At 51.1% G+C, this 25,206-nt stretch overlaps 1 protein-coding gene across 3 annotated transcripts in view; it reads right to left on the bottom strand.

Annotated features, from left to right (window-relative positions):
• LOC144729887 (collagen alpha-3(VI) chain-like) overlaps positions 1-24,655 on the bottom strand; it is a 135,309-nt gene extending 110,654 nt beyond the window's left edge. For all 3 annotated transcript variants that reach the window (XM_078610368.1, XM_078610369.1, XM_078610367.1), the window contains exon 1: positions 24,401-24,655. The gene's annotated coding sequence lies outside the window, so the exon portion shown is untranslated. The remainder of the gene's footprint in view (positions 1-24,400) is intronic.
• Between the last annotated feature and the right edge of the window lie 551 nt (positions 24,656-25,206).

Below are 25,206 nucleotides of genomic sequence, written 5' to 3' on the forward strand. Positions count from 1 at the left end.
GTGGTCAATAGATCACGCAGACTCCGAAAAGCCGCCTCCTCCGGCTGTCCCCAAACAAACTTCCGTCCTTTACCCGTAAGGAGATGCAAGGGCCTCGCAATTGTCGCAAAACCCGGCACAAATCTTCGGTAATACGAGGCAAATCCCAAAAACCGCCGAACATCCCCCACGGTGGCCGGAGTCGGCCAATCCCGGACGCACGCCGTCTTTTCCGGATCCGTGGACACCCCCTCAGCACTCACAATGTGCCCCAAATAGCGGACGGACCGTTGCAGTAGGTGACATTTCTTTGGTTTGAATTTCAATTTGGCAGAACGCATCCTCGTGAACACTGTCTCCAGCCGCGTCAAATGTTCATCAAATGTGCGGCTGAAGACAATAATATCATCCAAATATATAAGACACGTCTCCCACTGCAACCCCGACAAAACGAGCTCCATCAATCTTTGAAATGTAGCAGGGGCCGCATTCAATCACATCGGGAGACAGTTGAATTGAAATAACCCCTGCGGCGTACGGAATGCGGTTTTCTCCCGTGAGGACTCGTCAAGGGGAAGCTGCCAAAATCCCGAAGAGAGGTCCAGTGTGGAAAAGAACTTAGCCCCCGACAATGCGTCGAGGGAGTCATCCATACGCGGCAGGGGGTACGCATCTGCCACCGATATCTTATTCAATTTCCGGAAATCAACACAAAATCGCAATTTGCCATCCTTTTTCTTAACCAAGACGACCGGAGCGCCCCATGGGCTGTTAGATGGCGATATAATGTCCGCAGCCAACATGTCTTCCACTGCCCCCCGCACGTGTTCTCGCTCCGCAGGACTCATCCGATGCGAATTTAATCGAATAGGGGCAGCATCGCCCGTCTCAATGTGATGGTAAAGCAACGATGCGCGGCCCAAATCCAAATCATCGGAGCTGAACACATCGGAATATGTCAACAACAATTTACGCAGGGCACCACGTTGCTCCATGGACAGGGAAGAATTTCCGTCACATAAGTCAGCAACCCAACGATTGTCCGAACCCCTTGGCTCGGAAACCCCAGCAACCACTCCCCGGCTATGCGGACAATCATGCGTCGCAAACGCCGTAGTGGCATGTGCCACAACCGTACCGGCCGGAACACGGACGTTTTCCCCCCCCGCATTAAGCACCTGTAAAAACGGTAATTGATCCGGCCGGACGATGGTCTGTGCCCCCACTAACGCCAACCCGGTTGTTATCGTGGCGGACGGTGACAACAAGACCCCTACTGCTCCTAGCCGATCAGGCAGGGGCTTCCGATACCGCAAGGGTATAAGCATCTGTGTACCAGGTGGGATGTCCACAGATGCGACGGACAGCGCCTGCACTTGTACGGCCGAAGCAGGTCGCCCCCAGGGCGACGGCAGAAACGAGATTTGACGGCCCCCCGGCAGTTCAATACAATTCTCATTGATTTTGATCAAAATGGGCATCTTAGCCAAAAAATCGGTGCCTAACAAACAAGGAACCGCCAAAGATCTCGATATTAACACAACGCCCGAGGCCGACACATCCCCAATAGATATCTTAGCATCCACCTGGCCCACAATACCCATGCTACCCCCGTTCGCAGCGACGCACGACCCATAAACCGGACGCACAGCCCCCGGCGGGATGCCCAACAGATGGAAAATGACATCCGAAATAATAGTCGCAGACGCGCCGGAGTCGACCAAAATGCGTACGTCCACCCCTTGTATAGACCCCGGTACAGTGGACGAACCCGTAGCGGCCGCGACGACTCTCCGTGCCAACTTGCGCCACTGCGTGACCGAGCGACAAGGCCCCGTCGAAGGGCTTTCTTTAACAACAACATTAGGATCGCGCAACGAAGGTGATGGGTGAGGTGTAAAGCCTTGCCGGGTGTCTGGTGCGTGCCAACATGCCTGTTTCGGAGGATCTTTAGTCGGCTTGTCCGGTACCGAGGCCTCCTGCTGCGGCGGAGCCGGGAAGCGGGCCCAGCAGTCTCTGGCGTAGTGGCCCCTACGCCCGCAGCGGAAACATTCGGCATCGTTGCGCCGAAGCGCAGGCCTTGCCTCCTGACGGCCCCGTTCCGGTAGCGCAGCGCGCGGCCTCGGCCCGCCGCGTCCCGTCCATGGAGCGGAGGCGGCCGTCAGCTGTTGAGGGCCCCGGTCATCCGGAACGTAGACAGCCTGCGCAGGGTTCCACCCCAGCGCATCCCCTTCTTTGACGGGCCCCCCCGTCCACGCCGTCACTTGTTTCCAGCGACGGAGATTGAATTGCGCATCGAGACACTTAGCAGCCGTCCGGGAAGTTAGTTTCTCATGCCCACACACAGGCATGGGGATCCCTAGATCCCGAGACAGCTCCAACATTTTCCCTAATATGAGAGGCTCGAGCAGGTCCTGTGGCGTCTCAGGATAAGCTGCCATGGCCAGCTCCAGCACCGCCCCCCTGAACGCCACGGGCGACTCCTCTGGTGCTCGTTGTCGTTGAGCGAATCGCCGATGCGCATCATCTGGTGGCTCATAAGCGTCGGCCATTTCTTGAAAAACACCACATAAAGTTGCCTTCTTATCGGTCGTTATGGAACGGAAAAATCGGACAGATTCACCTCCAAAGCCTCCGCATCGGTCCATCTTGCTGTGCGTACCGCCGCCAAGAAGCGGCAGGCGAAAGCGTTCCAGTCCCCACCGATGGAAAATTCTTTAACTGTGGTAAGGTGGCGACTCCGACTCCTCTTCCCGCCGTCTTCCAATGGTGGTGGTGGCAAATTCAAAATGGCGTCGGCCCGCGGCGTGGCCAAGATGGCGGTTTGGCGCCGCGGAGCGCGCAAGATGGCGGCTTCTTGCCGCGTGGCCAATGGCGGCGGCAGGGCAGGCAACGTGGCGGCCCGCGGAGCACCAACTGCGTCCTCCATCGTCCCTGGCGCGACGAGATGGCATAAATGCGTCAGGACGTCCTTAAGTGCCTCCAGTTGTACCGCCATCTCTTGCCATCTTTGATCAGCGTCTGATGATGTCGACGGACCCGCCACCGCGCCGACATCCTCCACTCCCGTCCCCGTGCTCGCCTCAGCAGGGCTCTCCTCCACCACCCCAGCAGAATCCGTGGTTGGAGGGAGTTCGTCGTCGTCGGACGAAGAAGCCGATGCAGGCGCCGGATTAACTTTCTTCCTCACTTGTTTCGACATGCCGTTGCACTTCCGACACCAGTGTAATAAACGACTGCACCACGATGTCTGGCTCAGTGTCCTTTATTCGGTTCGTACTGTATTCCCACACGGCTGTCTCTACTCTGTAGCTTCTCCACGGTGCTGACTCCGTTGTCGGCCCGGTCCACAACAGCAGCCCCGCTGCTGTTACTCTCACACAGCCCCCCTTGGCTGTACTTGCTGCAACTCCTCTCTCCTTCGTCCTTTCTGCAGCTCTGACAGCCTCGTGCTGTCTCTCCCTCTTCTCTCCCGCCACACCTGGCAGCCACACCGCTGCCTCTAACACGCAGCCCTTCTGGCTGTCTTCTCCGCAGCTGCACACCACTCCGTAGCTTCCTCCTGTCTCCGGGGTTGGCTCCCGATGGCCGTCGGTGCCCCCCCCTCTTCTCACTCGCCCGCGTGGCCTCACTTTTTTCCGCTCACACCCCGACTGACTTCCCCTTCCGGGTTACCCGCTTAAGGACCCGAACCTTCCACCCACGTCACATGGCTCCACCCCCCGTGACGTCACATCCGGAAGGTCGCTTACGCCCGCATTACACTACTATTGAGTCAGCAGATACTACTATAGAGTTATTAGTTACTACTATAGAGTCGGTAGATACTACTGTATGGTCAGAAGATACGACTACGGTCAGTAGTTACGACTACAGTCATTAGATACTACTATACAGTCAGTAGCTACTACTGGGCTCAGTAGATACTATTGTACAATCAGTAGATACAACTACAGAGTCAGCAGATACTACTATAGAGTCAGTAGATACTACTTTCGAGTCAATCGATACTATAGAGTCAGTAAATACTACTGTAGAGCCAGATACGACTGTAGAGTCAGATACTACTATAGAGTCACTAGATACTACTCACTCTATTGTATGTAGGGTGTGTAGGTATATATGCCTACGGGGGGGTATGAATATTTTTTGAGAGGGGGGGAGGTCAACAATTTTCGGAAACCTTTTAGATCAACTATTTACACACCACTTTCTTTCACTTTTTGATTCAGGACTTCTGCAAGCCTCTTGTCATTTTGTTGATGGAAAAATGGCCAGACAAATGGAATGCCGGGCTTTCACAATAGCTTCGTATTAATGTACGTATATGTTGTGTTTTAAGAGAAGTTCTGAAATATATTTTTCCACAGGGCAATGCCGGGTACTTCCCGCTAGTCTTTTATATATGTAGTGGTGGTGTTGACATGCGCCGACAGTGATGGATTACGGGGCGGCGCGAGGTGCGGGGTTGGGCACGCATGTGGGCGTGGTGTGCACACGCGCGCCGGGAGTAAGGGAGTACGGGGCGGCGCAGCGTGGGGGATGGGTGCGCGCTGACACGAGGGTGAGAAAAGGGGATCGTAGGCAGCGCGCAGTGATTGGTCAAATGGGATGGGTGCTCTCAGCATCGTCCGCAGGGTGGATATAAAAGAGGACACGCGGGAGCACTCGGGGTGATTAACCAGTTGAAGACTGAAGACGGAGTTGAAGAAGTAGTGCCCTGAGACCCCTAGTCCCGCTGTCCTTGTCGGGACCGGGGCCCTGTGTGGCTCGGAGGCGAGACTGTGGGACCCGTGGTCCGACGCCCTTGTGGGTCGGGACTGTGGGACCCAGAGTCGAGACGGACACCCCGGCTGGGTGTGTTCCGAGAGGCTACGGGGCGTAAGAGCCCGTGTTGGTGTAGCCAGGTGAACCGTGTGGGTTAGGCTGGTGTTAGCCGACCGTGTAATTAAGTGGGTGTTGGTCACCCGAGTAACTAAGTGGGTGTTGGTCACCCGAGTAACTAAGTGGGTGTTGGTCACCCGAGTAACTATAGCTGGTGTTAGTCACCCGTGTAACTATAGTTGGTGAAATAAAAGAGTGTGCTACCCGTGAAGTCGTCTCCCGCCGAGTTACTACATTACAACTGGCGTCAGAAGTAAACCTGTCTTCCAAGAAAAGAATGGATACTAGGAAGACTACCCGTACCCACGAGCGAGATCGGGAAGACGACGGCGTACCGGAGACACAAACCTCGGAAGGAGAGGACGAGGAGTTGCCGCCGATGCCACACTTCGCGGAAATGGCCGACGCTCCGCTCGCCTCCGACACCAGCCTACAGGACGCACACTCCCGCCTGGCGGAGTTGTTGCTCGCCGCCGCTGCGATCTTGGCGGACATCACCGTTTTGGCGGGCGGAAGGACGGCTGCGGGGTTGGAGGAGGGAGCGCGAACGGAGGGATCCCGCCAGAAGGCACTTCGCGCCAAAAGTTTGGAAGTTGGCGCCTTTTTTGAGGGTCCGCCATCGGTTGGCGGGAAGCGCGGACACCACATGGGGGGAGATCTCCACTCAGCGCTGCCCACGTCATCGGCGCGCGCCAGAACTCTCCATCATGCGCCTGCAGACGGAGCCGACATTTTCTATAACCACAGCGGCGCGCGGGAAAATCGTTTCTCAGAGGACGACGACCGGGTCTTCCAGCAACGATTGCCCGCGCTGACGGCGTTCAAGGCGGACGGGGGCGACTGGGGAGCCTTCCAACGGAGTTTCCTCGCACATCAAGAAATGTCAGGGTGGTCCGATGCCACTGCCCTACGCGCGCTGCCAGCGACGCTCGACGACGACGCGCTTGCAGCCTTCATATCTGCTCCGAGGTCGTCCCGCTCAACGCTCCAGGCCGCGCTACATCTAATGGCTAAGGTGTTCGGTCCACCCTCGACCTGTCGCCACCATTTCTACGAACGGCGCAAGGTGGTTGGAGAAACGACGCTCGCCTATCGCACGGCACTGCTCGCCCTGGCGGACCCAGCTTTTCCCCGCATGGATAAGGAGGGGAAGGACGCCATGGTGACGGAGCAGCTGCTGGCATTGGCTCACGACCTGGGAGTCCCCATTAATACGGCGGACGAAATGGATATCTGCTCCCTGGGGATTGCCACGAGTATTCACGCATACGAAGTCCTCAAGCGCAAGCGGACGGTCATCTGCGCATCGACGGGGATCGCGGCACCTGCCGCCACGGTCGCCGAGCCTCAGCCTGCTGCGGCGCGGGAGGAGGCCTTCACCGTATCAAGACCGGGGGAGTGGAGAACGGGAGGTCGTTCGCCCACACGTTCATCCCGCAAGCTGGAGCAACCAAAACCTACGACGTCCCTCGTCGTCTGCTATAACTGCGGCCTTCGGGGTCACGTCGCGTCCGGGTGCCGGGCTCCATGTCAGCGCGCCATGGGACCACGTCCGGACGACGACCTGGGCCACAAGTCGTCCCAGCTAAACCCGGCAAGTCGCGGCACCTCACACGCTCGGTCTACATACACGGCACACTCGGGTCGCCGCTTCGCGGTGGGGGGACCGCGTATGGGTACCGGGGATTCGGTTCGGCGAGGGGGGTTCGTACACGGCCCGAAAGCAGTCGAATGGTCCGAACTGGCCCACAGGATGGTGGCCGCGTCGGCCGGGTCGTCCGTGGTAACGGGGTTTATTGACGGGGTTGAGGTCCGGGTGCTTGTGGACACGGGTGCGTCAGCCACTATCATTTCGGACCTTATTTATAACATCCTTCCCGTCCAATGTCGACCCCTTTTGCCGGTGGACGTACCATTTTACGCGGCGAACGGGGGATCCTTGGGGATCATCGGCCAGATTCGGGCGACTATTTCTATTGGCGATATCAAATTGGCGGGTCCTATTTTTGTCTCATCATCGCTGGCAGTTCCTTGTTTACTAGGTACGGACTTTCTGGCTAAAATGCCCATCAAAATTCTCATAGATCAGGCCTGCATTGAGCTTCCATCGGGACGGCGGGTTGCATTTTTGACGAATTCTACTAAAATACGCACGGTTTGTGCAACGGTGCAGGCGCTGGCAACTCAGACTGTACGGGTACCCCCGGGATCGCAAATGTTGGTACCCCTTCGATTGAGGAAACCCCTCGGGGTGGATGCGGGGGGACAGGGAGTTCTGTTGGGGCCGTCAAACAAAGCTGTTGGGGGCCTCGGTTTAGCGGTGGCTCAGACCATGGTGCGGGCGGACAGTGAGCCGTTCGTTATGGTCCTGAATACGGGGTCGCGGCCAGCCATAATTACACAGGGAACAGTGCTGGCTCACGCGGCGCCGCTACCCGTCGAGGAACAGCTCGTTGCTCACGCGGATTCCAGAGTTGATACACATCCTCAAATTGAGGAAGGGACAGAGTGGTTGGACTCGTTGTGTGCTGGGTCTGGTAACTTGTCTAGTGTACAGTTGGGAGCATTGAGGGGCTTGCTACTCGAATTCGCTGACGTGTTTAGTAGACACAAGTACGATATTGGCTGCACAGACCTGTTGCGCCACCACATAGCGACGGGGGACGCGGCCCCTATTCGACAGAATCCCTTCCGGCTCAGCCCAGCCGAGAAGGAGCATGTGCAGTCGGCGGTTAATGACATGTTGGCGGCCGACATTATTTCGCCATCTTCCAGTCCGTGGGGTGCTCCCATCGTCCTTGTTAAAAAACAAGACGGGTCCTTGCGGTTCTGTGTCGATTTCCGCCGCCTAAACAAAATCTCAATGGCCGACGCGTATCCGCTCCCCAGGATGGATGAGTCACTGGACGCCTTAGCGGGAGCACAGTTTTTTTCGACGCTTGATCTGCTTTCGGGATTTTGGCAATTGCCTCTCGATGACGAATCGAAACCAAAAACCGCTTTCCGGACACCGGGAGGCCTATTTGAATTCAACCGATTGCCCATGGGCTTACATTCCGCTCCCGCCACATTCCAGAGACTCATGGAATTGGTTTTGTCAGGACTCCAATGGGACACCTGTTTGATTTACCTTGATGATATCATCGTTTTCAGCCGGACTTTTGAGGAGCACCTCCAGCGACTGAGAGCGGTGTTCCTCAGGATGCGTTCCGCTAAACTTAAATTTAAACCGGCAAAATGTTACCTGCTTCGGGAATCGGTCAGGTACTTGGGCCATATCGTTAGCCGTTCAGGGATCTCGATGGACCCTGCTAAGACGCACTGCGTCAGCTCATGGCCAACGCCAACCTCGGTCACTGAAGTCCGCAGCTTCATAGGATTCGCCTCCTACTACCGTCGTTTTGTCAAGCAATTTGCCACCATAGCCAGGCCCCTGCACGCTCTGACGGCTAAAGGTGTGAGGTTTCACTGGGGGCCGGAAGAGGAGGCGGCGTTCTGCACCCTTCGTGACGCCTTGGTGCGGGCTCCCCCCTTGTGTTACCCCGATTTCACGCAACCGTTTTTGCTTGACACGGATGCCAGTAACACGGGTATCGGGGGAGTGCTCTCACAGGTGGTCGGGGGGGTCGAACGGGTGGTCGCCTACGGTAGCAGAGTCCTATCACCTGCGGAACAACGCTACTGCGTAACACGTCGTGAATTGCTGGCGATTGTGTTCTTTATACAGCAATTCAGGCCGTATCTTTACGGCCGTCCTTTTGTGGTTCGTACGGACCATGCGGCTCTCCAATACGCTATGCGGGTGGTGCAACCCTCCGGCCAATTGTCCCGATGGTTGGAGGTCCTTCAGGACTACCAATTCACGACGATTTACCGTAAAGGATTGCGGCACTCGAATGCGGATGCCTTGTCGCGATTGCCGCCGCGCACGGAATGCACATGTCTGCTGGGATCGGCGCGGTGTAAACCCCCTGGCGCCGCCCCCGCGGAAGTTTTGCTCGCCGCCTCTGACACTACGGGAGTCGACGTTCCTACGGGGACGGACTCGTTACTAGCGTTGCCTCTCATCGAGTGGGGCCGTCTCCAAATGGCCGACAGCTCCCTACTCACGCTACGTCGGAAGATTGACGCTCCCGAAAGGGGGGAAACGCGGGTCGGTTCCTGGGTGTGCAGACAGGGCCTCTTGATGAAGTGGGACAACATGTCTCGGCGTCACGCGCTCGTTGTGCCATTTGCTATGCGGGGTAGGTCGTTCTGGCTGCTCACGAACGACTCATGCATCTGGGTTTTCACAAAACGCTCGCCCTAATCCAGCGAGACTATTATTGGCCGGGGATGGGCAACGACGTGGCGAACATCCTTAAGGGATGTGTAGGGTGCGCCCAAAGAAAACCGCCGCCAATAGCGGCTAATCCACCGCTGCAATCCATTCAGGTTTCACGCACAAACGAATTGGTTGCGCTCGACATCCTGGGGCCTTTTCCCGCTACACCTAGGGGTAATAAGTACCTGCTGGTTGGCGTAGAGTACTTCACCCGTTGGCCCATGGCATGGCCACTCGCCAACCAGTCGGCTGCGGCAGTGGCGGACGCCTTTGTCCAGGGCTATGTTTTGGACAAAGGCGCCCCCGAGCGCTTGCTGACGGACCAGGGAAAGAATTTTTCGAGCGTTTTGTTGCGCGAGGTGTGCGACCTGTTGGGTACAAAGAAAGTGCGGACCTCCCCGTACCATCCGCAGACTGACGGAATGGTTGAACGTCTGAACAGGACGATTACCTCTATGCTGTGCCAACAGGTCTGCGACGATCAGGTTGACTGGGACTTACAGTTACCTGGGGTACTCGCGGCCTATCGAATGGCCCCTCATGCGGCGACGGGGTTTTCCCCATTTTTTCTCATGTATGGGCGGGAGGCCGATCCGGCCATGGACGTCCAACTGGGGATTTCCCAGCCACGCGATAAATCTAAATTGGCAGACCACATCAAATTTAATATCGCCAAACTGGCTGAAGCGCGAGAGGCTGCGAGATTGAATTCGCGGTCTCGGCAGATTGCGAACGAAAGATTACATGGGCGAAGGGTGCATACGCACGATTGGAAACCAGGCGATAAGGCCTGGCTGCATTGTCCACATACACCATTGGCTACGTCCCCTAAATTGTTGAGACCATGGAGGGGGCCGGTGGAAATTGTGCGTGTTGCACGACCCCAGAGTATACAGATTAAATGGGAAAAACGCCGTTGGTACTGCACCCCTCCCGACTGAAACCCTTTGCGGCACCGCGTGACCCCACTTTGTGCCGTGACGACCGGGCGTGTGATGTGACCGTCGACTCGGGGAGGGATGTGTCGCAGGCTGATCCTCACGTGTCTCCACCTGACTCACCCCCAGGTATCTCGGACCTGACGGCTGTTGACCATCGGGAACCGGAATCCCGCGGCACGTGCGGATCTCCGATGCCTGGCCCGTGCCTTCCTGGACTGCCGGCACCACCGGACGGGCAATCGCGTCGGGTGCCATACGACGGGCCGGCAAGGCGGACTCGTGCTAGGACACAACACTTTTCGTGAAAAACATAAAGAAAAAAAAAAAATTCACACCCGAGCTCGCCGCCGCGTTCCCCCTCTGCCGGGGTAATGTCCCGTTCAAGGGGCGCTCGGAAAGAAGAGGACGCTGCACGAATCGGAAATTTTTTTTTCTTGCATACACATTTATTCTTGTCACTCGCCAGATTGTACACATTGTTTTTGTTGTTGCAGTGGCATGTGCTGATTTTTGCGAATGGGGGTGTTCTTGTTGTGTTGTTGTTCTTGTTGTTGTGTTACGGGGCACACATGGGGGAAAGGGGAGTGATACATTTTTATAGCAGCCGGGTCGGCTGCGAGCTATGTGGTAGGGGGTAATGTAGTGGTGGTGTTGACATGCGCCGACAGTGATGGATTACGGGGCGGCGCGAGGTGCGGGGTTGGACACGCATGTGGGCGTGGTGTGCACGCACGCGCCGGGAGTAAGGGAGTACGGGGCGGCGCAGCGTGGGGGATGGGTGCGCGCTGACACGAGGGTGAGAAAAGGGGATCGTAGGCAGCGCACAGTGATTGGTCAAATGGGATGGGTGCTCTCAGCGACGTCCGCAGGGTGGATATAAAAGAGGACGCGCGGGAGCACTCGGGTTGGCTAACCAGTTGAAGACTGAAGACGGAGTTGAAGAAGTAGTGCCCTGAGACCCCTAGTCCCGCTGTCCTTGTCGGGACCGGGGCCCTGTGTGGCTCGGAGGCGAGACTGTGGGACCCGTGGTCCGACGCCCTTGTGGGTCGGGACTGTGGGACCCAGAGTCGAGACGGACACCCCGGCTGGGTGTGTTCCGAGAGGCTACGGGGCGTAAGAGCCCGTGTTGGTGTAGCCAGGTGAACCGTGTGGGTTAGGCTGGTGTTAGCCGACCGTGTAACTAAGTGGGTGTTGGTCACCCGAGTAACTAAGTGGGTGTTGGTCACCCGAGTAACTAAGTGGGTGTTGGTCACCCGAGTAACTAAGTGGGTGTTGGTCACCCGAGTAACTAAGTGGGTGTTGGTCACCCGTGTAACTATAGCTGGTGTTAGTCACCCGTGTAACTATAGTTGGTGAAATAAAAGAGTGTGCTACCCGTGAAGTCGTCTCCCGCCGAGTTACTACATTACATATAATTATGAAATGGCTAAACTGTGATTACGTGAAGAAAGCAACATATAAGCACAGAAAAGGAGTCAATATGTATTCCAAAAATTGGCGTCATCTGGTCCAACCCATATGAGACTAGGCTCAAAGGAAAGCTGTCTCGGGGGTGTGGATCAATCAACTTTAAGGACAGTGCACATTATCAGAGTTATGTTCTTTTGTTTGTATTATGACTGCAGGTATTGCGGTCTATGCAAACATGACTCCTTGTAAAAAGGTGTCAGTTTTGTTGCCAGATAGAAGGGTAAAGAACCAATTATCATATTTTTACTGGCAAATGAGGTTCCCAAATAAAAACAGGTTTGCTGAAAATCAAATACAGTCTTAAAAATTACTTCACCTGGAATAAAACATTCTACAAACAAATTGAAGGTACCCCTATGGGTTCTCCCTTATCTCCAGTTGTAGCCAATGTTTTCATGGCAAATTTTGAGACAGATGCTATCCAGACATCCACCCTACGTCCTTCCGTGTGGAAGAGATACGTAGATGATACATTCGTCATCTGACCACATGGCCTACCAGCTCTGGATCAATTCTTCAACCACATCAATTCCATACACCCAGCTATCAAATTCACCATGGAAGTGGAAAAGGATGGCAAGTTACCATTCTTGGATGTTTTAATCGAAAAGAGACCTGATGGCTCAATGCGACACTCTGTCTTCAGGAAAGCCACCCATACAGATGAATACCTAAACCTGACTCCCACCACCATCCATCCCAGAAGAATTCTTTCATCAAAACTCTATATCACGAAGCTCGTTGTATTTCTGACCATCACCACCTAGCCAGTGAACTGGAGCACGTACACCAAGCCCTCAAGAGCAATGGATATTCGGACTCCACACTCCGTAAGGCTATCAACCCAACCGTGGGGAAAGAATCATCTGAGGACCCAATCAAAACCATCACCTTGCCATACATAGCAGGGATCACCAAAATATTTACAAAATCATGAGCAAATACAAGATCTAGGTACGATTCAACACAGTACATAACATTTGTGATTTGATCCCTTCTGTGAAGGATGCAATCCCCGACATGCAATACCCCGGTGTCTACAAACTAAGCTGTGTCTGCGGCAGCAGTTACATTAGGGAAACTAAGTGACATGTCTCTGACCGGGTCCGTGAATATAAGGGAGATCTGGAACATCACTATTTTAACGCTGTGGGCACACACGAAATAGATTTTGTCAAGACGAAGGTACTCTGGAAACCCACTGGCTATCAACAAAGATTCATTCATGAAGCCATACAGATATATAAACACAGACACAATTTCCACCGAAAAGATGGGTACAAACTGAGCAATCATTGGAAGGACGTTATTAACCAGTTTAGGTCATAACTGCTTGTGATGTTCATATCCTACCTAGCAGTTATTTTCGACTCTCTGAGTTACATTCACTAACACAGCCACCATTAGCTGTGTTAGTAAATGGCGGCTTGCCATTCTTTTCCACCTCCATGTGGCCACTGTGCTGTCCGAGCTCTCGATGAGCTTAAAATTTCTTATATTGACATGCTAATCTCTCACAATACAATCGCCACCCCCACAGCTTTGTAGTACCTCCCCCACATTGGCATTAGCTGCCCCGCCATCTCTAAACCATTTGTAAACAGCTCTTTGATTGGTGTAGACCTACTGCAGGTTACGGAGACCTTTCCTACATTAACATTAGCTGCCCCGTCCATCTATAAACCTTTACAAACCGCCTGCCTCGGCAAACTTCCCCCTCTTTTTTCACCTGAAGACGATTGCTTGTGTTGCGATCGAAACATCGTGATATTATTATTATTTAGATCATTTTTTCTATCTACGTGGCTTTACCGAAAGACCCAAAGAATATAATTGTTCATGAATTCACCGTTGAAACAAAACAATAAATTATTGTCACATCATGAAATGCTTGTACACCACGCGATGATTTACTTTGTTTGGCTGTGTTGGGTGCTTCAGGGTTTTAACAACACAGATCTGGCAAAATCATTCCATGGCCTAACCCAAAAAAATTCTTACGAATCAAGATATTTTCACCATTAGCTCTGGCTATTCAAAAGACACTGTTTTGTTTCCAACATTATTGGTTCTCTCTGCGAATTACTTCGAATCTCCCACTCACAGAAGGCCGTAAGTTGGGTACATCACTCTCATTTCAAGAGACGGCTGCCCCAATGCGCAGATGCCTCAGGATAAATCACCGCTGACTTGAATACAGTTCTTGATTGGAGTGACGAATACACCGGTTGGGTTCAACTAAAAAAAAACCAGGGAATGATAAAACCACACAAGGCTGGCAATTCCTCACTTCCCTTCCCACCATATTTAAACAACGATATTATTATCCAAAGCACAACCATTCTTCTACTTTGCACAATCATCGTATATAACCTGTCATGGAATAGCCGTGTTACTAATCTGGTTTAGGGTGTATTAAAGAAGCTCGTTTTGTGTTCAATGCCAACGCCTCGTTAACTCTGAGCAATTATCAACTGCTGCTGTACAAAGCACACATTCAATCCCAGCTGGAATTCTGCTGCTGCTCTCCCATCTGGGATGGAGCACCCATCTCCGACTTCACTGCTGCACCCGACAGAATTCAGTGGAGCAGCAGCAGCAGTCAGGGTGATTGATGATGCTAATCCAGCATTCACCGATTCACTCCATGCGGTCACCTCTTTAACACTCACCTCTTGCTATTACCATGGTTACTCTTCCTTTGAACTTCACTCAATTATTCCTCTGCGCATGTTGAAGGCGTGATCTAACAGACTGGTTCACCTCACACCCGTGCTGTGTTCAGCCACCATACTGCAGCCCAAGCCACTTCTCTTTCTGCTTCTTCCCTCGTATTGTCTCTTTTCCCCAAACTCGAATTACACAAATTGCTCAACTCAAGAAACTTATCAACTCAATTCAATCATAGCTGGAATGTTTGCCCATTTAAGGGCAAAACCAATTGTAATGTAACGGCTTTTTTTTTAGAACGTATTTGATGTCCGGCCGAGACCATCAACTCACCGCACCTGATGAACCAGTTAAAATCACAGGTAGTTTGCATGTGACTCAAACCCAGAGCTTCAGCAGTACCAGCTCAGTGCTCTAACGTGTGAGCTACCCGACCAATCCGTCTCTTAGAGTGCAACTCCAACGGTCCTGTTTGTTGTTGGCCGCTTGGTGCACTTTTCATTTTGGCCCTGTGCTCAGCAAGTATGACAAATAAATTGCTTTAAAATGCTTTCGGAAATTGGCTGATTTATGTCAAGTCTGCTCCATGTGATTCGCATCTTGGGCTTAATGCAAACTCACCAGCTCTGCCAGAGATCAACCTGAACAGTGACAATGCCTCGGCTGTGCGATACTAGAACCAGAATCTTTTAGTTGGTCTGGAGGAATCCGATGAGCTAATATGCTCTTTTTCAGACATGACCAGTATGAGCGGGTTAGAAAGTTACAATAGCAAACAATACAACAACGATGTGAGTGCAAAATAGACAAAACGGTAAGCAAGTGACTAAATATAAAAAAACAAGGAAAAATGATTCATTAATTATATGTCTGATTCCATAAAGATTGAACAAGGCAACAGAAAACAACTAAACAGTCCCAGACCACACCCAGATAACATAGCAGCAGTAGTCCCTCAATTAAAAAGCAGCTTAACATGGAACTATCGATACATACAGGAGTAATGATCAAAGTGCTTAAATCACATTTGCAAATACGGCATCAACGGTAGAGGGGCTGCAGTGCGTCACAGATGCACGAGGCTGCCGAGGTGGCACACGATGGTGGGATAGGCAACGCACCAAAAACACGCTCGCCGCCACCGCCCCTTCGTACGCCCAAGTGCGCCGCGGGCCCCCGTCCGTGTCTCCACGAGAGCTCCGTACAGCCCCTGTATTTAACAATGAGAGCTCTGCCTTCATTAAGTAAACTTTAACGAATTCCGTGACTGCGTTTCTCTATTTGTCAACTATTATTTGAAAGGGAAAAATCGGCTGATGGGTATTCGCAGATTTAGCAGCGTGTGCAACGATATGTAAGTGGTGGCATTCTGCATGCAGAACGCCCACGTTTATTGCAGTGACATTTTGCTGTCTCTCTTGATGGTGCCACGTCCTTTCTCAAAGACGGCGGTGATCATGGCCTTCTTCCACTTAGCTCTGACCGTTAATATTAACCAATAACTTTGCATGAGATACTCCTCCCAGTTGCATCCAATTGTTCAAATTGCTATATGGAATTAAATGCACTGTCTTCCCTGGCTTCTTGTACCTCTAATCTTCCCAGTCAAAACTTATTTATATTCGGTCTTTGTTTTCTCATTACACGTACATGTCCTCAAGATCTAACTTTGCCTTTCTCTTATTATTATTATTGTTAATTTTCTTGTTGTACCTACTGCTATCTGTAATAAATTGTCGATCATCTTGTGTCTGTCAGGCTGGATCAGCCTGGCCTGAGGAATAATAAACTGTCTGAAATGCATTTGGTTCCAGAAACAGTTACGTCTGGGCACCAATTGAGAGTCTACCAATGCTATGTTTTGTCAGTTTTGCTGTATGGTGCGGAGACCTGAACATTGCTTCAAGCCCATTTGGATCGGCTGCAGTCCTTCCACACGCAATGCCAAAGACGCCTTCTTGGCGTCCGATGGTTCAACTCTATCACCAACGTCACCGTTAGCATCTGCGACCGGTCTCCGAGTGATCCAGAGCTCGGTTCGAGGGAGGAGACGGCTATCACTTTGTGGACACGTCGCCCCATCTTGCGTGCAAACTCCAGCCAAACCGCACACTTCATTTGGCGGTCGACGATCGAAGCAGACTGCAGCCCTCTAAAGAATGACAGCGCCCCCGTGGTCGCCCCCCCCCTACTGCCGTAAGACGTGGTTCAAACAAATAGCTTGAGACACACCGGTGAATGGCAGCAAGAGTAATTTAAGGCTTTAAGCGAATGCTGTCGCAAGAGGTCACACATTTGGCACAACGGTCCTTCGCTGACTATGTGGTGATGAATGAATTGCATCTGTCTGTGACGTTTTTAACATCGTTATTAAAATTCACATTCTACACATTTATATAAATCGCTTTCAGCCATACTCATAAACAGTGAATCGCGCTTAGCAGGGGCACACAACTTGGCATTTGGATACAAAAAAAAATTCTGCCATAAGTCAGCCAACTTGTGAATAGGGCTCAATTCCACCTCACTCGGTCTTTGTCCTGAAATATGTTTGTAGCTCATCTTGGCCAATACAGGCAATGCCAATAAAGCGTGGCTCATATGCCAACCTTTGCATCCTGCCAGTTAAATTAACAAGGTAAATAGTTTGTATGTGATGTAACACTTTGGAACAAATGTCTATTGGCACTGCTTGTAAATGAACGAGCAGTGTAAACCAGCGGTCCCAAACCTTTTTGGCACCAGGGACCGGTTTCGTGGAAGACAATTTTTTCACGGACCGGGGGGGGGGCATCATTGAGTCTTTCCCCCTTTTCAAAGAAGCTCTCCAGCGACATTTGTTTTTTACTCATTTTGACCAGGGTTAGCTTGTTGGCTTACCAAAACTGTGACTGAGGCAAGTGCACAGTGCGGGAAAGAGGCGCGGACGGAAGTGGTAAATAATAAATGAATGGGCGGGCCACGCGCGGACTCACCGCTCTCACCTCCTGCTGTGTGGCCCGGTTCCTAACAGGTCACGGACCGATACCGGTCCGCGGCCCGGGGGTTGGGGACCCCTGGTGTACACCTCTCTCCGATTTCTTCTGACATTTGAGAAATTACGTTAAAAAAAACAGCTGACCATTGTCATTGCAACTGAAAACATCGACCGCAAAAGAATATATATCTACGAGTGACTGCGTGTGTTGATGGCAGACCACAACAGTAAAAAATATAACTGGTGGTGTGCACCTCACTCACAGCTACGGCCGGCACTAAGCACCACCGTTTTCTGCAGCCAGGAATCCAACCAAGTACAGAGCACAGTGTGCTAACAACTGCACTGCAAACCAGTGTTAACCCCAAAGTTATAAATTGGTGGAGGACAGGACGTTAGAGAGATTATTTTTGGCTTTAACTACTTATGATTGGGTTAAAAAGGATTTGCACACGTTTTGGCAATTGTGTGGCAATTTTATACCCGAGTGCTCAAAAATCCTGAAATGGTTACCAGCCGAACAGTGAAGGCTCCACTTGGCAATGTCTAGGAGACACACAACTGTTGCGAGCACAGTACACGAGCCAACAAGCCACTCATCCTCCGACTGACCCAGGACTCTACATCCAAACGTACCCCCCTAACACTTCACATCTTCTGTTTTGGTACCCCACAGTGCCACTCCTCCATTTCAAGACCCCCTCTCCATTTCAAGAAAGGTTCGAGGGGCGAGCTTTCATTCCCCGGTGTGTCCCACTGGCCCTTTTGTGGTGCCCTTCGATGGGGTCCTTGCGTTTGCTTGCACTGCCGTGTCCAGTTGGTCTCCTCCACCGACCAGGCCAAGTATGGGGAGCGTGCTGGTTCCTTCCTCATCAACGTCTCAACCACGCAACAGGCTGCACTGCTTTACATGTGGCCAGTGTCAGTCCAGAAATTTGGGCGAACTTTGCATACAATTGGCTGGGCAGCTTGTACTGTGCTTATGACAAAAGTGTATTTTTTTCTTCTTGCGACTGGGATTGAAACATATGGATGCTCAGTGAGGGCGGAAAACTTATATTCCAGGATATTAATGATATTCATGTAAACCCTTCACCGCGTTAATATTTGCCCACGTGTGTAATACTAATATATAAACACCCAGCTCTGTGACTTTGTCATTGTTATTAACGCGGCACGGATTGCTTCAAGTGCGTCACGTGCAAGCAGCCAACCACAGGTGTGCCCCTCCCAAGCATGTACGCCCCCGGATTGGTTGAAGTGCGTCACCTGACCGCGAGCAAGCAGCCGGGTGAGTGAGACGGAGGAGACGGTTGAGTGAGAGTGAGGCAGAGCCGTGCTCTGTCCACTGCTGCCCTGAGGGAGAGCCGTGCTCTGTCCACTGCTGCCCTGAGGCAGAGCCGTGCTCTGTCCACTGCTGCCCTGAGGGAGAGCCGTGCTCTGTCCACTGCTGCCCTGAGGGAGAGCCGTGCTCTGCCCACTGCTGCCCTGAGGGAGAGCCGTGCTTTGTCCACTGCTGCCCTGAGGCAGAGCCGTGCTCTGTCCACTGCTGCCCTGAGGGAGAGCCGTGCTCTGTCCACTGCTGCCCTGAGGGAGAGCCGTGCTCTGTCCATTGCTGTCCTAAGGGAGAGCAGCACTATCTCCACTGCTGCCGTGAGGGAGCCAGAAGCGCTCTCTCCACTGCTGCCCTGAGGCAGAGCCGTGCTCCGTCCACTGCTGCCCTGAGGGACCCCCATGCTCTCCACTGCTGGCTTGAGGGAGAGCCGCGCTGTCTCCACTGCTGCCGCGAGGGAGCCAGACGCACTCTCTCCACTGCTGGCCTGAGGCAGAGCCGTGCTCGGTCCGCTGCTGCCCTGAGGCAGAGCCGTGCTCGGTCCGCTGCTGCCCTGAGGCAGAGCCGTGCTCTGTCCATTACATTAGTACTGGAGTTTTTTGTGTGCTTAAATCCACTGCTGGATGAAGGCCCACCACACAATCCTAAGGATTTACTTGATTAGTCTTTTGGGGGCCGCCGCAGGCTGTGGTTGTTGGGGGGCGCCTACAGTATGGCGCCCCCAACTTCCTAGTAAATATATGTCTCCGTCTCTTCCTGTCACCCAGAGCCATCCCATCATCCACGCGTTTCACCCCCTGACCTCCCCCCACCCCCACAACGCTCATCCAGACCTCACCAGATATCAATACCCTCACCTGGGCACCACAATGTCCCTTTGGACACGACATCTCAACACCCTCCGTGCTCATTGGAAATCTTGACTCCGAATAATTGTTCGCTCTGGCACTGGATATAGCCACAGCTGGAGTCATGATGACATACTTGGAATTTGGCCAGAGCACTTATACTATTTGGTACAAACAAAAAGGAGAGTTTAACCGAAAAACATTACCGTATTTGCATACATTCTAAACTTCTAAAAGATATTCAGTCTTAAATCTTAACTGAAAGCTTTCGTGACTGCAGTAATTCATATTCTTTGGATCTTTCGGTAAAGTCACGTAGATAGGTTCAAAGAAAATAACATAATGACGACCGCTGGTGTTGCGATCGACACGTCGTATTTTTTTGTTATTTTCTTTGAACCTATCTACGTGACTTTACCGAAATACCCAAATTATATTATACGCAGTCTTATTCACACACACAACCAAGGGAAGCAGAGCAGTGCACACAACACACCATGGCATAACCAAGCTGCGGGTGGTCACATGCTTTGAGACATCGGCCACGTAATCTGAAGACAGCTCATCTATTGCAATATTAATTTTAAACAATATATATCTAAAGATTACACTAACGCTTTTTTTTTATTTGGCCTCATCTGTGTGTCGCCTTCCATCTACTGTACTGGCTCTTGATCTAATGCAAAGAAACAGGAAACTACAAAGCCAGACTGCGTGCCTGGCAAGGAATAGATCTGGGATGGGGGTTGGGACTCTCGGGGTTGGGTAAGAGGGGCCCAAGCTGCCCTGATTTTTCAAATTACTATCTGATGGCGGGGGGGGGGCTCCTTCGTAACTACACGTGACATTGCCATGGCAACTGAAGAGGGATATACACATTGTACGTTACTTATCCAGGGAAGACTCACAATCTCGAGACTCTTCTCCCCCCCCCCCCGCATTGGGATACTTGGCCCCGATTACATTTTGAAGAGGGTTTAACTTTTACTTGCCTGGAAAACCCATGATGAAAACTACAACAACAAAAATCACACGCACATCAGGAAAGTTTAATTAGGTTATTTAAAGAAACTTAGCAATGTGCTTACATACTGACTGTTTAAAAATAAATTAGTGCCTTGCTGTGATGTACAAATTTAGTGTTTCTTGGGAAACGGTGCGTTTACCACTGGCACATTTTATTCCTAATCTTGCACTTTTTGTAATCCTTAATTAACTCAAAATTTTTAAAGATACATTTTATATTTGAAATGATCTGATTTATTACGTTTTTTTTACATTTTTTCATTTGTATTAATCATTTATTTTTCTCTGATGGTTGTTATTAATGGTTGTTATTAATGAAAGTCTTAGCTCACAGGTTACTTCAAAATAAACTGAAATGAACTGATTAAGCAGTCCCCCTCCTTAACCTCCTTCCGTTCCTCTTTTTAAGCCTCACCTCTTCTCCGTCGCCCATTCCCTTCCTCTTCCATCCCCTCGCCCCTCCACTTTGTCCCATCCCTCACCGATAGCCTTTTCGTGACATCACACGTGCCCTCTTTCACGGTCACTCATTCCTCGGCCCTTGCACTGCCCTTGCCATCTAATTCACTCGATTTTTTTACCGCTTTTAAACTCTGTAAAGGATCTTGAGCTAAGGCCCTCTACATATTTATATTTTATAGGATAACATTATGCTGGGTTTACAAGTTGCGTGACATCCTGATAATCAATTTGGATCGTTATTTTAAACGCGATCACCGATGGCACTCTATAAACTCACAACCGTAAATGTCACCACCACGACCAATTGGTCGCTCTGCTTTAGAAACTTTAATTCGTAAAAAATGTTTACTATCTCACCGACCTCCGAGCTGTTTTACACCCAACATGTTTTGCATGGCACGTGTTCTACTCGGCTTGCTATATTGTTTATTCTGATTGTACCACTTTGATGTACGACGTACGACCAAAACTTGAGCACATACAATTGTTTTAAAATCATGTTATTATCGTTTTTTTCTTTTTCCTATAACCAGATTTGTATGGTGTAACCAGGTCCCTATCAAAACGTGCATTCATCCGCCAACTACATCATTCCATTCTGTCAGAATTCTGTGTCAGAATGGAATAATGTGGCTGGTTACGCACGAAAAAAGTTCAACATACGTACATACGAGTGCTGGGCGCTCTATGCGCATCAATGTGATTACCTGTGCCAAAATAAACAACAAAGTCGGGGTACGTGTGAGCGGCGAGCATGCGGGACGCGCGGTGTGACGGCCTGCAGCAGCAGCAGCTGGTGGTGGGAAACAGAGAGGCCCCGTGGTTTGCTGCACTCGGGGTTAAGGTTTCGTCCTAATCGCAGGAATGTGCCGGCATGGCGCCCCTCACTGTGCGCTCCAGATGCGCGCGCCACCATTCCTGTGCGCGCTACGGATGGGTGAGGCGTGGCTCCAGCTCCTCTCGGATGGAGATGGGGGCAGTCGAACTGATGCTGCTGTTTGGGGGTGGGCGGCACCGTAACAACAGTGGCCTAGCACTCAGGGAGAGTGGCGAGATGTTAACTACCTCATACTCTTAGGTTTTTTCGGTAAAGTCACGTAGGTAAAAAATAATAAAATTTAAAGTAATAATAAAAAATATTTTATTTGTATTATTACTTTTATTATTATTATTATTTTACCTACGTGACTTTACCGAAAAAACCTAAGAGTATGAATCCTTGCAGTCACGAAAGCTTCAAATCTAGAGTTAACTACCTCGCCTGGTATACAGGAGATCTTGGGTTCGATCCCTACCCTGACGCCTGCTGTATATTTTTGAGTTTGCATGACCCTCCCCGTGGTCACGTAGATTTTCTCCAGGATCCTCTAATTGTACCCGTCACATCAAGAATCGACATCGTGCGTTCAGAGCAGGGGTCTGCAACCTGCTGCTCCGGAGCAGCACACGGCTCTCTAACGACTGCTTCGTGACACGTTATTTATTAAGGACCATTCTCGTATTCACGTGCATTGCGGCTCTGGAAATATTGGATTGTTTTACCGTATTGGAAAAAAATGTCTATTCTTGCTGGTTTGGTTCCCAACCCCTGGTCTAGATCATCTGACTGCTAGAAATGCCCTCACGATAAGCCACTTCGTTGGGCTATCATTTGTGGCCAGCTCGCTTTTGAAAACGCAATCTACATAGCACAGTGGGCCTGACCTGGACAAAGTGAAACATAGTTTCGCTTAAGATTTATTTTGGTGGGGCAGGGCTCACGGCAGGGACCTTCTAAGCGCCGGCCCTAGCCGTGAGTGTGGTCCACACTACCAGTTTTTGGCTGTGCAGTAGTATGCTGCGCTGGGTGGGAGTGCGTTGTATTTTTGTTATAAAACTGGAATGTATAAAACGAACACAGCGCCGACCACCAATCGGAATCGGAATATTTAGACTGGAGGAATCAGATGAGCTATAAAGCTTTTTTTCATATATGTCTAGTAGGGGAAAACCACAGCGTTACAACAACAAACAATACAAAAACACGATAGGAGTCCAAAGTATAGGAAAGGTAAACAAATAACTTTACAAATATACAAAATGATTTTTTTATCTTATCAAATTAAGTCCGCAGAGCTATTAGCTTATTTTTCAGAAGCGACCTGGCCCCAAATGATAGATCAACGAAGTGGCTTGTCGTGTGGAAATTTATAGCAGCAAAATTATCTAAAAACATGTTTCTAAATGTGGAGGGAAAGACCGGAGGACCCGGAGAAAAAAATCCACGCGACCACGGGGAGAGAGAGAGAGACATGCAAACTCCAAATATAGAGGCGCCAGGGTCGGGGTCGAACCCACGACCTCCTGCATATCCGGCGAGGTAGTTAACATCTCGCCACCACGACGCCCCTTAAATAAATAAACAAACGTATACAAGTTCAAATCTCATTAATAAATCAATTCCCAAGCTTGAAAAATGCAGTAAAACAACAGCAAAAACAGCCCCGGACCACACCAAGACAAAGCACAGTCCCTCAATAAAATTGTACATTGACATTGAACTATCGATACATTGCTCATAATCAAGTTTAGAATCGTTCAGGTACCACAGACGAGCAGGAAGACAGCAAAGGCAGACGATGAGCCGGCGCCAAACATTGGCCAAGCTCTGCGCTTCTCTAGATACGAAGATGTTTTCAGACAATTAATTCGTTGTTTTTTGTTTCATATTGTGCTTGGCTGTATTGTAATGTTTAAATTCAACAGCGGCTGTTCATACGGGGTCACTGGCCCCGCCATATGAATGTGGAATTTTCACTATTGGCCATGGGCCACCAACGGACACGTGTACTGCATTATATATTGTGCTGCGTGCAATGTGCTGTTGTACACTGTATCTGTTGCTGTAAGGTTTGCGTTTTGTTCTGTGCCGCTCTCCCTGCTATCTTGCGCGCGTGTTGTGCAACTTTTGTGTGTCCATTATTACTGTTGTGTATCGAGAGCCTTGTGTAAGACTTGCCGTGTCTCTCAGTTGTGCTGTGCCCCAAGTCTGCCAAAGGCTACACGGGGGATCTTTTTCGTTGTGTATCTTTGTACGCTTTGCGCTCGAGCTGCCTGCATGATGTGCGATGCTGGAAAGTGTGATGCTGTCATACGCCCACTTAAACTAGCGCAAGCAGCATAATAGCGTAAAACAATAGCATAACATAATAACAACAGAGCAACACAACAGCATAACACGACCACAGCATAACGGAACAGCATATAACAACAAATAGCACTGCAGCATTAAAGAACAGGAATAAAAATAACAGCACAATACGATAAAAACAGTTTACCAGCGCAACGGTATAAAACAACAGCACATCAAGATAACACCGGCATAGATGAACAACAGCACAACAGCGTTAAAGAAGAGCAATAAAAACAGCGGCGTAACAAGGGCACAAAAACAACAGCAGCAGCAACACCCACAGCAGACGGTCACGGCACCCATGCACGTCTTACCGCGCCGCACACGGACGACGACGGAGAGATGGGTGCTGAGTTAGGATGAGGGTGACGCTGAGTAGGAGTGTGATGCTGAGTAGTAGGAGGGTGATGCTGAGTAGTAGGAGGGTGATGCTGAGGAGGAGGGTGATGATGAGTAGGAGGAGGAGTGTGATGCTGAGGAGGAGGAGTGTGATGCTGAGTAGGAGGAGGAGGGTGATGCTGAGTAGGAGGAGGAGGGTGATGCTGCGGGGGATGCTCCTCAGACACGTGGATGATGCGAGGAGCGCTCGGCGGGCGGCGCTGAAATAGGCACGGCGCGGGGCGGCCCCGCTCAGCGGGACCCCCCCCCCCTCCGGTCTGGGCGGAGCTGAGCGCATTCACACCGACTCACACCGATTCACATGGGAGAGGTCAGACTCACACCGACTGGCATGGGAGAGGTCACTTACACCGACTCACATGGGATATCAGTCTCACACCGACTCACATGGGAGCGATCAGACTCACACCGACTCGCATGGGAGTGGTAAGACTCAGACTGACTCATATTCGAGTTCAATTTCACACCGACTCACATGGGCGAGGTCATACTCACCGACTCACATGGGAGAGGTCACTCACACCGACTCACATGGGCGAGGTCATACTCACCGACTCACATGGGAGAGGTCACTCACACCGACTAACATGGGAGAGGGCACTCACACCGACTTACATGGGAGAGGTCAGACTCACACCGACTCACACCGATTCACATGGGAGTTGAGACACACTGACTCACACCGACTCACATGGGAGAGGTCACTCACACCGACTCACAT

Source organism: Lampetra planeri, chromosome 2, assembly GCF_965212315.1.
Source record: "Lampetra planeri chromosome 2, kcLamPlan1.2.h2, whole genome shotgun sequence".
NCBI lineage: Eukaryota > Metazoa > Chordata > Hyperoartia > Petromyzontiformes > Petromyzontidae > Lampetra > Lampetra planeri.